The sequence below is a fragment of the Lissotriton helveticus genome, chromosome 10 (assembly GCF_964261635.1).
Source record: "Lissotriton helveticus chromosome 10, aLisHel1.1, whole genome shotgun sequence".
In the NCBI taxonomy this organism is placed as follows: domain Eukaryota; kingdom Metazoa; phylum Chordata; class Amphibia; order Caudata; family Salamandridae; genus Lissotriton; species Lissotriton helveticus.
Window position 1 is genome coordinate 713,578,887 of NC_136071.1, and position 12,740 is coordinate 713,591,626.

A 12,740-nucleotide genomic window follows, 5' to 3' on the forward strand; every position below is an offset into this window, starting at 1 on the left:
TAGCAAACTGTTTATAAGTCAGAGGTTATTTTGTAAAACATTTTTTTTGTCACTTTCTTTTGTACAAAACAGGTAAAATAAGCATCCACTGTAAAAAGATCAATGCCTAACATTAATGAAGATGAACACTGGCCATTCTATGCATGGTCACTGAAGTTAAGGGACAATAAAGTATGAAATATGTGGCAGGATAAACTAAATAATGTAACCAAAATAAATGCTGCACATTATGCAACCACTGGAGGCACATTATGCCGCAGAATCTTTATCTAGCCATCTGATATTTGATGCTTTTCAACGCAAAACAGTACACCAAATGACGGGAAACAAGCATTCATCAAACAAAAACACAAATTCTGAAATATTTAATTGCATTCTCAAACAAATGCCAAAATAAAACACATTGTACTTTTAATGGGAAGGTTGAAGCTTTTATAAAATCAATTGAGACCACCCAATGGCCATACTGTATTGTATTTGATGTACTTGCACTGCTCCCAAAAATCCATTTGAGGATACCAAATGAATTATTAGCCTCCAATTTCATATTGCTGCACATTTATAAAACATTGTTTAATGTTCAGTTGTACATTTTGCTTCTATATTGATATACAGTTTATTTTTTGGCCAACATTACAATGTTTTATGAGCAGTCTAGGACCTCTGCGTAGATGTCGCGGACCCGTAGTCGTCCTTGGAGCACAGGTTAAGAGTGCTTATCAAGATGATTTCTAATCAAATGCGTTATGAAAAGAGACATGCATGTAGGAGAACTTCCTAGAATGATTTGCCTTAATCTATTTCAAATTGATTTGGCATTTCACTTACAAATGATTCTTTTTCTACCTGAATGTAAAAACAGGCACATTTAATCATTGATATCCTGATAGCTGTGATGTTGTTATCTACGACTACCAGATGAACTGGTTCCCTGATGTCATAGGATTCACACTTAAGTGGAACCATGAGTACTAGGTTAACAGATATGTCTGCCTGCTTACACTGAATGAATCTAGTGACCCTGCCATAGGAAAACACTCCAGATTCTGTTTCATATTTTATTACACTTTGGTCTCTCCTCTGAATACTAGTGTACTTTGAGCTGTTAACAAGTATATTGCTTTTTTCTAAAAAAAAAATTGTTATAAGCTACTACATCAGAGCATAAAATATGAGTGATCTGAGTCACTGCTATATATTCATTCCCGGTTAAGCAGTAAGGGTAGGTAGAACCAACGCTGTAAACGCAATTTTCTATTTTTAAGTATCGTTGTCTGTTTCTCTTATATGACACATCATACTCTGGTAAAATTCTGCCTCAACACTATCAGGAGGCAAATGATTTTCCATTAAGACAGGTATTACTTGTATCATATTTACTGCATCTAGAATTTGTGTTTCTACACCTACTGTACCATGCACATGTTGTAAAAGGAAACTATTAAGATATTCAAAAACAAAACAATTAGCAGTAAACAGAAGCCCTGCTGCCCTTACACTGTCTACTAAGTGGACCAATTGATGAACATTCAGTGTCAAAAATCTTTTTTCATATAAATCATTAAACAGTTGCACAAACAAAAGTAATCACTGTTCTGCTATATTTAAATCTTCCTGGCTAATGTCATCACTTAATAGCTTATGAATTGCTTTCATAAGTACACAAAAGTGTAAATAGCGTGATATATCTAAAACATGTTTTAACATAGGCATTCCATAAAATAAAAGAAAGTTTGAGGCCTTCCAATATGGTAGTTCATCGACAGACCTTGGAACTCTACTAACATCCAGTGTGGGTTTTATCTGTTTCAAATAGACATTAACTACTTTGACTTTTTCATAAAAAGAGTATGAATGATGCTTATACTCTTTAGTGAACCAGATGGCCATCAACAATTTCATAATGACACTACATACACCATGCATGTAATCAATCACAAATCCTCTGGTTACACAAAAATGTTTCAAAAACATGAACCACATGGGACCTTTGATCCCTCTTACACTGTAATCAGGAAGTCCACTCTCGATATTAGCTATTGCACTATTTACATCAGATTTAATAGTATAGAGTGTCCTTGGTGGGCCTTTTGGGTTTTCTGCATTATAAGGAAATACTCTACAGTGCCCTTTTCCTGAAACAATGACTTCATCCTCTTGTAGACAATGCCACCACCCAAACTTCCCATTAAAGTGGGTGCTGTTTGAAACAAGACAACGAGCTGGTAAATCACATGTGATTGTCAGAAGTATAGCGTGACAAGTAAAACTACAATTGTTGTGATCTCTAAATGACACTCCACTTTCCAGGTGTGCAAGTTTGTTATATAATGGTTTTAAAAAAGACCACATTATTGACTTTTTTGCGGAAACCCAAATACCTTATAGTAATATATTTTCACGCAGCATTCTTTGAGATGCAGGCAGCTCGTTTACCATTAAGTACACTGGCCACATTGATATTTTAGAACTTTTAAATAAAGGACACCATCTGTGTTCATTGCAAATGAAAGGCTGTTAGGGTTTTTTAGGAATCCACTCTTGAATAAATCCAAATACATTTCCCCGTCATATACATCTTTCATTGATTGTTTCTCATTCTCCATATAGTGATCAAATCGATGTTTCCTCACCTTTTCAGTAAAATGATTTCGCCTAAACATAGTCTGTAGCTGTGCAATTATGCTATGCTGATTGAAATAAGACACCGAGTCACTTTGAATCAAATCTTTCACACAGTGTTGGTTGGGACAGGTCTGAGTGTTTTTATCAACATGTGTATAGCAAGTAGCACAATAGTAAGTAATATTTGGGGCCTTAACACTTTTTTTTATATATTTGTGAAGGTGATACATAGTTCTGAGCATTCTATTATCACGTGGCAAGAGCAAATAGATGAGATTTAGCATATAGCCAGCTGCCTCATCACTCAAGCGAAAACAAATAATAAAGCAACAAAGCAATAGTATGACCACCCCAAAACATTTGCTGGAGCCCTCAAAATAGATGATGATTCATCTGTGGTATTAGTTTTATCAGAACAAATTTGAATTTCTTCGTACTCATTTTCAATGGTATATCCAACTTGCTCCATAAGTTGTTCAAAACCAGAATCCGAGTCTTTAATTAAATCATCAGCTGAGCATCCATTTCACCATTTAAGCTGCTACAAAGCATATCCCAAACATCATCAATTGGATCTTCATCTGTGTCATCTACTGGTGGGGTATAATCTGGTAATGCTGTACTGTTGTCTGAATGCAATGTACACTGCTCTGCAGAAGGTGATGTATGAAGAACTATAACAAAATAAAGTACGTCATTGTACATTTAGTAAGCAAAATATGTTTAATTCGATTGTAAATGTATTATGTGTCAGTAACCAATTAAATTTTCTGTGGCAGAAACTCTATGTGGGTTGATGAGGACCTTCATTTTTGCAAGTGATGTGCTTTCAAACTATATACTTTCATACATCAAATTGTTAATGCAAGCGGTATACAAAAGGAGTTCATAATTTCATACTGTACCTTTGGGGATAATGTCATCTTGTGTGGTTGAAGTCTGCAAGGATCCTTCTTTTACTTTCTTCGGTGCTGCATATTCTATAATATTGTCATCTGCTTCTTTAATGAAATGTTCTGCCTACTCTCATGCAGAAAAAGGGCCAATTAATTCAGTTCTGCACTTGGTAACATGTAGCACAGGACTGTTTGCGACTTCTAAAAGTACCCTACTTTTCGAGCAATTCTTTGTACCCACAGCATTAAGTATTTTGTGTCTTGTGTGCATTCACCATATATGCATGGCTATTAGGATGGGACATGAGAATGAACAAATAGTGTTTTGGTACAATAACCTCCAGATGGTTGAGTGTGGTGGTATTGATTTGGCTTCATGCAAATCAGAGAAGCTGGTTTGGTGACTTATTATGTTAATAATGTATTCTCAAAACTGGACAGTATAACTTTGTGATCACGTTAAACTTACTGCACCATTTCATTCCAAAACGCAATGCTTTGTCTCAGCAGAACATGAATTTGAAGACGATTACAGTAATATATTAAGTACGTAGCTAACAATCATTTAATTACTTACATGTTCCTTCTATTAAGGGCTTGCCTAACTAAACTATCACAAGAAAGAAAAAAGCAGGGTAAAACGAAACTCATGCAGAGCAGATCATACTCTTTGCAAGGAAGCCTTTTTCACACTCTTGCCTCAAAAAGAAAGAAGAGCCACCTGAAGTACTATTAACTGCATCTTAGTGTCTCTGTAAATTGGACACTTGAAATCCTCCTAATCTCAAAACACAAACCTCTAGGCAATCTGAGGCAAATGTTCAGTTGAAAGTGACTGATTTCGAAAGCAGACGTTAATAAAAATTGTCATTATAGAAGAGAGTGTCTTCTGAGTGAGTAAATTGTTTTTAGATTGAAGTGTCCTCTGAACAGATTCGGGGCAATGTTTTATAATGTGTGCTTACCTCTAATAACCATAGTTTGTATGGCCCACGTTTTTTCCCTTTTACAAGTTGTCCTCCTTTATTCACTGGCATAATTTCTTCTTCTTCCAATAGTCTTGAGTAATTATTTGCACATTCAACAGATGTACATACTGTGGAGTACAGATTGAAATACACTTTAAATATGGAAATTGAGGTGTGGGTCTTTCTCGCACAGACAATACTTTGACTTCCTCACTTGGTATTATTTTATGATGCCAAACATCTCAGTTCAGAATCTTCGTGGCTAATGGAAGGCCGCTAAAGGGTATTTACACCTGACAAACATACAATGCTCTAGTAGCTGTGTTTTCAAGATTTACATTTTTCAGGAATTACTGATGCGCCCCTTGTAAAGTGGTATATCATATACCCAGGCCATGTACTTGAAACGTAACCAGTGAACTTCTAGCACTGATTACGCCAACATAAGTAGCCTTTCAAACCTGTCTCAGGTCTGCCATTGTAGAGCTTGTGTGTGCAGTTTACTGCCACTTCGACTTGGCATTTAAAGCTACTTGCCAAGCTTCAAAATCCCCTTTTATTTCATATAAGTCGCCCCAGGCAACCCTTTGGAGCAGGGTGTCATGTAAATAAAGGTCAGACATGTGTGCTTAATCATTATATGTCCTGTCCACCAAACTTCGAGAGTCCGGACATACTTGCCGCCTCCTCGAAAAAGGCCTGGAGGAACACCAAACCACATAAGCCCACAACAATTTCAGAGCCGCAACCAACGCCCACAACCAACTCATCAGAAAAACGAGAAAAAAAGCGATTGAAGACAGAATCTCCACTCACACACACAACAGCAAAGAACTCTTCCACATCAAGGAGTTCGCCCAACCCACTAGCGAGTCCACCAACATACCTCCCTCACAAGACCTCTGCGACAAACTCAGCACCTTTTTCCACCACACAATCAAGAGCATTTACGACAACTTTGACGAAGACGACCAACACACTGAGCACTCACCAACCACCCCCGACACCCTGAAGCCAGCAATTGACAACTGGACAGCCCTCACCACTGAAGACTATGAAGTCTATCCACTCAGGGGCCCCATAAACCAACTCGGCCCTTCTGTCTTAGGAATACGCTTTCTAATAACACAAAAGGTGCAAAACAAGCTCTCTTTTAAAAGGTAGTCAACACGGGGTGGCACTAAAAGCCCATCACGGATGACCTAAAAAGCAACATAAAATTAGATCTGAAACTAAATTTTGTAAGGGACACTATCATATAATATTAGTCTTGTAAAAGAATTGCCATCTTTCAAAAAGTACTACAAGTATTGTAGGCAGAAAGCAAGCGAACTCATCAATCTATTTCACAGGCACCTTCGACCTCAGTCACAAACTATGTCTATCACAATTCAATATTCAAAGCAAAACCCAAACTTCTGACAAACCTATAGGTTTCTAACCGTGCCAGAACTGCTCTATATTTAAATTTGGCAACAATGGAACTCAACAAAAACACTGCAGACTTAGACATCTTTAGCATTAAGCAATGTCTGAACTCCAATAACTTGTTTGTTATTTACATGGCAACATTCCACTGAAAAAGGATACACGAGAAGTAATCAACTAACGTTTGGAAATTGGGAAACAGGAGCATGACTGCAACATTAGCAAATCAGACTTCAAATTTCCTCTAGTAAAACATTACAAACACCAGCCATGACCATCAAAGACACTTTACGCTGCATGAAATTAAGAAGATACAAAAGAAATCAAGGAGGTGACCTCTAAATTAAACTTTATCAAAAACAGATAACAAATGGATTACCGGAGTTAATCCTGTCACACATGGCTGAATAAAGAAGCAAAAAAGTACCACTGGATGATGTAGACAAAGATAAAGAAGCATATGTACCTGCCTTCGACTAACTGCCATCTTATTCTAATTTTTGGCCAACTCTTATCCTTTTTGCATTTGTATTTTTTTTCCGTTTTTGTTTTAAAAATGGCTTTATCACTTTATTTTTCAAATGTTGATATTTTTCTGGACTTTGCATTATTTTGCTACTGGCACTACATTTAATTATGCCACCTTTAATCCTACCTCCACAGTTCTGCATACAGGGCCATATCATTAATACAATCCTAATTCCTGAGATGAATGTACAGGACCTAATGTTCTGAAAATGGTATTCTTAGAGCACTTTTATGTGACATATTGAGTTCATGGCTACTTATGTCTTTTTTGTTTACAATGAAGTGTGATCTGACATCAGATACACCAAGATGGCACATTACCAAGTCCCACATGCTAAAACAGTAGCACTCTATTATCTTGTGTGACCCAAGCATGATGTTCCTCAATGTGCCCTGCCCTGGCCAATCCTCAAAAAAGCTCAGATTTTCCACACACAGAAACTGCTCACTAGCTAACTGATATGGCTACGTCCAAAGGTTACAAAGACACTATTTTTTTGTACCCCATTATACTGCACTGACAAGCCCTGGGTGATATAACAAAATTTGTCAGCGCTTCAATTGTTGAGATGACTATTTTTTACTTGGTCCCAGTATTACAAAGTAGCCAACAATGCTGTAACAGTGATTACAATTTTTTCAACAGTAAGTACAGAAATGATGGTAGAAATGCTTCATAGATGGTTTCAGCCATAGATGATTTTAGCCGACATGTGTTTCGTCCCTTCTTGGGACTTTTGTCAAAGCTAAATACAAAAGTAATCTATGAAAGATAAAGTGGTATGCATAGAGTTCAAAGTTTTCTTATGAACCAAACAGCATCATATAGGTCACTCAGATGAAAACAATTGCAGAAAATATGAAGCAGCTGAACCAAATAATGTGTATGTGCTGTTTTTCATCCAGTAACTTGTATATAAATGTGTTTCCTTCCTTTCAAGATACACAGCACGTAAGCACCAATCCAAAGAAGAAACTGTCAAGTTCCAAAGGTGAAAACTGATGACGAAAGGTCAAAACTGATGACGAAAAATCAAAATTGATGATGAAAATAAGAAGCCAGATCAACAAAGCAAGAGTGTACCCAGGTAGTAACAGACCACCGGATTGGAGCGAATAAACGTCTTCACTTAAGGCGTTAAGGAAAGCCCTCACTCACCACCTAGTGATGACATGCTTCATCATCGGGCCCCACAAAAGAGACCTAGCGTCTCTTTCGTGTGCTTCGACGCCAGATCTACTGCGGAGCGGGTTAGTGGGTAAAGGCAGTGTTGTGCGAAAGAAAATTAAATTAAGTGAGTGATGAGGGGTTTAAAAAGAAGTCAGTAGTGTCTCAAAAAAACTTTATTAATATGATCACTAAGGACTTAAAGGTAAAAAAAATTTGTGTAGGAAATACGTCCACATTTAATTAAGTGGTAGTTTCCTCAGGTCAGTCGACATGTTTCAGCCAAGAAACGGTGTAAATTTACCTGGCATTCATCAGGACTTTAGTGTGTAATAAACCCTGGCGGTATGGGCTCGCTAAGGCCCACCCTACCAAGGGACGTGAAAGTGAAAAAAAATAATTGTGAAAAAGTGCAAAAAATTAGGAACAAAAGAATATCGTCCTAATTACTCCTGGTTTAGGAGGCTTCCGACTTTTGCGGTTTCTGCACCTGTGGGAAAAGAATTAAACGGACAAACAAATAGGACAAAACAAACAATGAGTTGCGATGTTGGTCACTTAATGTAGATCCGTTGTGCTCCTATAGGTGGTTTAAAAAGCATCGTGTGGCAGAGTAGCAGTATAGTTAACACCACCTTGGTCCCCATATTTATAGAACGCTATTGGTGGGTAGTGATTTGTACTATACGTGCTATATAGAGGCAGTGCTATGTACAATGGTTTTTGTGCTGCAAGAGATGCTATCAATCTAAAAAGTCGGCGCGATCGCGATCGTGCTAACAAGTTAAAAGATTTCTCACTTTTAAGGTGTAAAATGTTCACACCATGGGTCACAGGGGGGGGGTGGAAGCGTAATTGGCACACCCTGCAATAGTAAAACAAAGCAAAACAACCGGGTATTGACAAACGATCCCTCGGCATAGAATGGTACTTAGCTTCGTGAAGCAAACTGAAGAGAGACTACTCCGTTGTACTCACGCCCTCGACGCTCGGCACCCGTAGTGAACCTGTAGCGGTCCTCCGCTGGACCCCGAAAATGTGGGCGCGGGGCAGCGGGAGCGTTAAATAATCGCTACGAGGAACTGAGCTTCCGGGTTGGGCGTGGTCGCACCAGGTAGAGGCTTGGGCGTGAGCCAATCGGTGATAACTGATGAGAATGACGCGTCGGTCACAACGAAAATGCCCTGTATTCCTGGCGTTGCTATGAGCAACCGGCGACTCTGTTCTCGCCCCGTCGAGTCATATAAAGATTCAGCAATTCTGGTGCAAACTCCTGAGAAGTTATAGAGTTTGTGAGTGCAGCCAGAAAGGAATATAGGGCTGTAATTGGGGTCCGACGGGAGCCGAGACTTCATCAAACTCGGCACTGGAGACCAGGGGCACCACAATGTGGTGCTAGCCAGTTGGTGAAATAAACTGATATTCATTGGTGATTAAGAATAAACACTGGTTAGAATCTGCGAATACCAGGTGACAGGGCTTCAACAAAATAATCAGAGAAAGCTCCCAAATGATAGTGAGTGGTAGCAAGTCTGGTTTAACAGAAACATAGATGGAAGGCTATAGTTAGACTTTATTTTAATACAGAGTTCCATGGGATGTCATCGTTCAGCCCGATAGAGTGGGTCCCAAGTCTATAGACCCACCTTTGTTCCTTCTCAAAAAGGCGGTTGGTGATATTACTGCCATTTCCAATATGTTCTATGACTGTCCAGTGCATATCATTTGTGGTGTGATTGAATTCAAGGAAGTGTTTGCTCATTTTAGTAGTCGCTTTTTTACATCTCACATTAGACCGGTGTTCACAAATTCTCTGCTTAACCTTCCTACTGGTCATCCCTACATAACGTAGATTACAAGGACACGTGATGAGATAGACCACATTTTGTGTATTGCAGTTAGTGTGATCTCGTTGTGTCCAAGCCTTGCCTGGTTCTAAAGCCAACGTTTTGGAGTGTGTTGTTAGGTGGCAGACACTACAATTGGCACAAGGGTAGTGGCCCACCACCTTTGGAAGATTCCAGGTATCGGTTACTGATCTCAGTGCTTCTTGGGTTTTCGGTCTTGGTCGTGTGTGGACTAAAGCATCTTTGATGCTTCTACCTTTCTTAAAGGAAAAGAGAGGTTTTTCCCAAGTCTGGTTGGTGCTGGTCAAAATTCGCCAATTTTTATTTATTGATTTTTTCATAAAGTTCGACAGGGTACTATATGTTGTGACACAAGTTAAAGGGATGTCCTGTTCAGTGTGCTCCCTTTCTTCAAGGAGAGCTTCCCTTGGCTGATTGCGAGCTCTTTTGTAGCCTTTAGTCAGAACAGGGGTTGGGTATCCTCTGGCTTTAAGTTTAGTTGTTAATTCAGCAGATTGCGCCTTGAAGTCCTGTAATTCAGAACAATTTCGTCTCAATCGGAGATACTGGCCATAGGGAAGATTCTCCCTCAAGGAACGAGGGTGGAAGCTGGTGTATTCTAAAAGATTGTTTTTAGCAGTTGGTTTATGAAAAGTCTTAGTGATAAGTTTGGTTCCAGAGACTTTGATGGTGACGTCCAGGAATGTGGCCTCAGTTTTGCTCGTGGCGTACGTGAATTTCAGATTGGGGTCTAGAGTATTGACCTACGTCAAGAAGGACAGAAGTTCCTCATCATTACCATTCCATAGGACCAACACGTCGTCGATATAACGGCGCCAGACTTGTATTGATTGAAAGAATGGTAGGCAGTATGTATTTGGCCTCAAAATCTGCTACGTAAAGGCCTGCCACGCTCGGGGCAAAGGTACTACCCATAGAGGTCCTGGTACACTGAAGGTAAAGGTCACCCTCATAGGAGAAGAAATTTTCTTTAAGTGCCAACGTCGCACACTCCAAAATGAAATCCTTAGAGGTTTGGTAGTTCCAGGTAACAGAGTCTAGGGCTGCCTCAAGGACCTTGATGGTGTCGTCCTGGGGGATGCTGGTATATAAGCTCTCAATGTCAAGAGTAACTAGAGTGACAGCGTTGTCAGCGAAACTCAGGTTCTCAAGTAGTTGTAAGAGGCTCTTCGTGTCCTTGAGGTAAGTTGGGGTGCTCTGTACTAATGGTTTCAAGTAATGGTCACAGAAACGGGAAAGAGGTTCCAGTAAGGAGCCAATCCCAGAGACAATTGGACGTCCAGGTGGTGGCATCCGATTTTTATGGGTCTTTGGGAGGGTGTAGAAGTAGGGGGTAATACTCTCATTGACGCTGAGGTAATCAGCCTCATTCTTTGAGATGAGTCCGTCTTCTTCCGCTCTCCTTACTAGTATCGTGATCCGTGATCTGAGATCTTCCGTGGGGTCAGCTGTCAAAGGTTTGTAATTCTTTCTATCGTTGAGAAGTAGCCGACATGCCTTGTCGTAATCAGTGGTATTTTGAATAACGAGGCCTCCACCCTTATCCGCTGGTTTTATCGTGATGTTTTGGTCATTCTGTAGATCTCGCAAAGCATGGTATTCAGCAGCGGTGAAATTGTTGAAGGATTTTGGGTCTTGGCAGTTCTCGAGGTCTCGAGAAACTGCCTGCTCAAAAGCTATGACGGCTGCCGGCACAGTATGTGGTGGCGGCGTGAAAGTGGAGCTTAGTCTCAGGCTAGTGTCACCATTTCGCAGAGCCTCATTGGGGTCTTCCTTTCCCTCAAAGAAGGCTTTAAGTTTCAATTTTCTGAAAAAAGCTCCGAGCTCACAATGAAGCCGGAACTTATCAGGTCTTGAAGTGGGGATAAAGCCTAATCCTTTCTCCAGAACCTTTGTTTCCACCGATGACAAAACTTTGTCGGAGAGGTTTGTTATTAAACTTAGGTTCCGCTCGTTCCCGGTTGTTGTTCCTTGTTGCGGGTGTGGTTGCTCACCATGTCCGTGTTCTCCCACGATAGTTGGTTGGACCCTCTTCTCTTCCCTCTGCCTCTCCGGCCAGCACCGAAAAAAGGCTGGTGAAATTGGGGCGCATAGTTGGTTGGTGGCATGAAGCCCGGGTTCCAACCCATCATTGGGTAAGGTGGTTGATGGAAAGGGAATTGCTGTCCCATGTCCAGCATCTGAGGAGGCATTGGCCACCCTTGTGGTTGGTTGTGGAAAGCAGAGCGTCCTCTGTTGTTGCGGTTTCCTCTGTTACCCCTCCTTCTCCCTTGTTTGTAGGAGCCGGTACTCGAACCACTGCTGGCAGACGAATCCTCGTCTGATTGAGCGTTGCTAGTTGAATTTCTTTTTGGTGGTGTGAAGGTTGCCACTGAGTATGGGTAGATTTTGTCGAATTCGAATTTGTCTAGATCTTTTTGGAACTTCGTGACTTTGGCTTGCATCAGGTTTTCTTTGTAGTCATTCAGATCTTTATTGATTTCTTCCAGCTTTTTTTTAAAACCTGTTATTGTTGTTTTGAAACGGGCTTCAGTCTCTTGAATTTCAATCAATAGGGTCTCTGACAGTCTAAGAGCTGTCTTAATTATGAGGACGAGCCAGTCGCGGGTACAGTGCCACGCGATCATGGCCCAATCCTTCCTGAAGGTAGCGTCATTTAGGAAAATCCTAGGGGCATTCGTGACTAGTAGCCCTTTGGGGGCTGCGTTTTTCATCAGGTATTGCTTCAAAATGGTACCATGAAGGATGGTACGTATTCTCTCTCGTTTGACTTCAGTGAGCTTTTCCCATTCAGAGGTGTGGGCAATTGCCTGGGAGACTGCAGGATCGGCAAATAAATTTGAGTCAGTCAAGATGTCTGCTATTTCTGACTCAGAGTATGTTAGTCCCAGGTTCGACATGGTGACCACACGATAGTGAGAAATACAATGTTTAAAATAACTCAAATAAGCCGAACAGGGAGGGCTTGGAATTTGAGAAAACTCTCACAGCTGTGCGCTGCTAAGTATGTCACAACAAAAAGAGAGGCAGGGAGAGTATTGGGACACTCTTATACCCCGGTATAAATCAGATCAACAAAGCAAGAGTGTACCCAGGTAGTAACAGACCACCGGATTGGAGCGAATAAACGTCTTCACTTAAGGCGTTAAGGAAAGCCCTCACTCACCACCTAGTGATGACATGCTTCATATGGGGACCAAGGTGGTGTTAACTATACTGCTACTCTGCCACACGATGCTTTTTAAACCACCTATAGGAG

The 12,740-nt window shown here is 40.4% G+C and overlaps 1 pseudogene; it reads right to left on the reverse strand.

The window, feature by feature from the left end:
* Positions 1–792: 792 nt before the first annotated feature.
* Positions 793–12,381, reverse strand: LOC144784087 (uncharacterized; annotated as a pseudogene).
* Between the last annotated feature and the right edge of the window lie 359 nt (positions 12,382–12,740).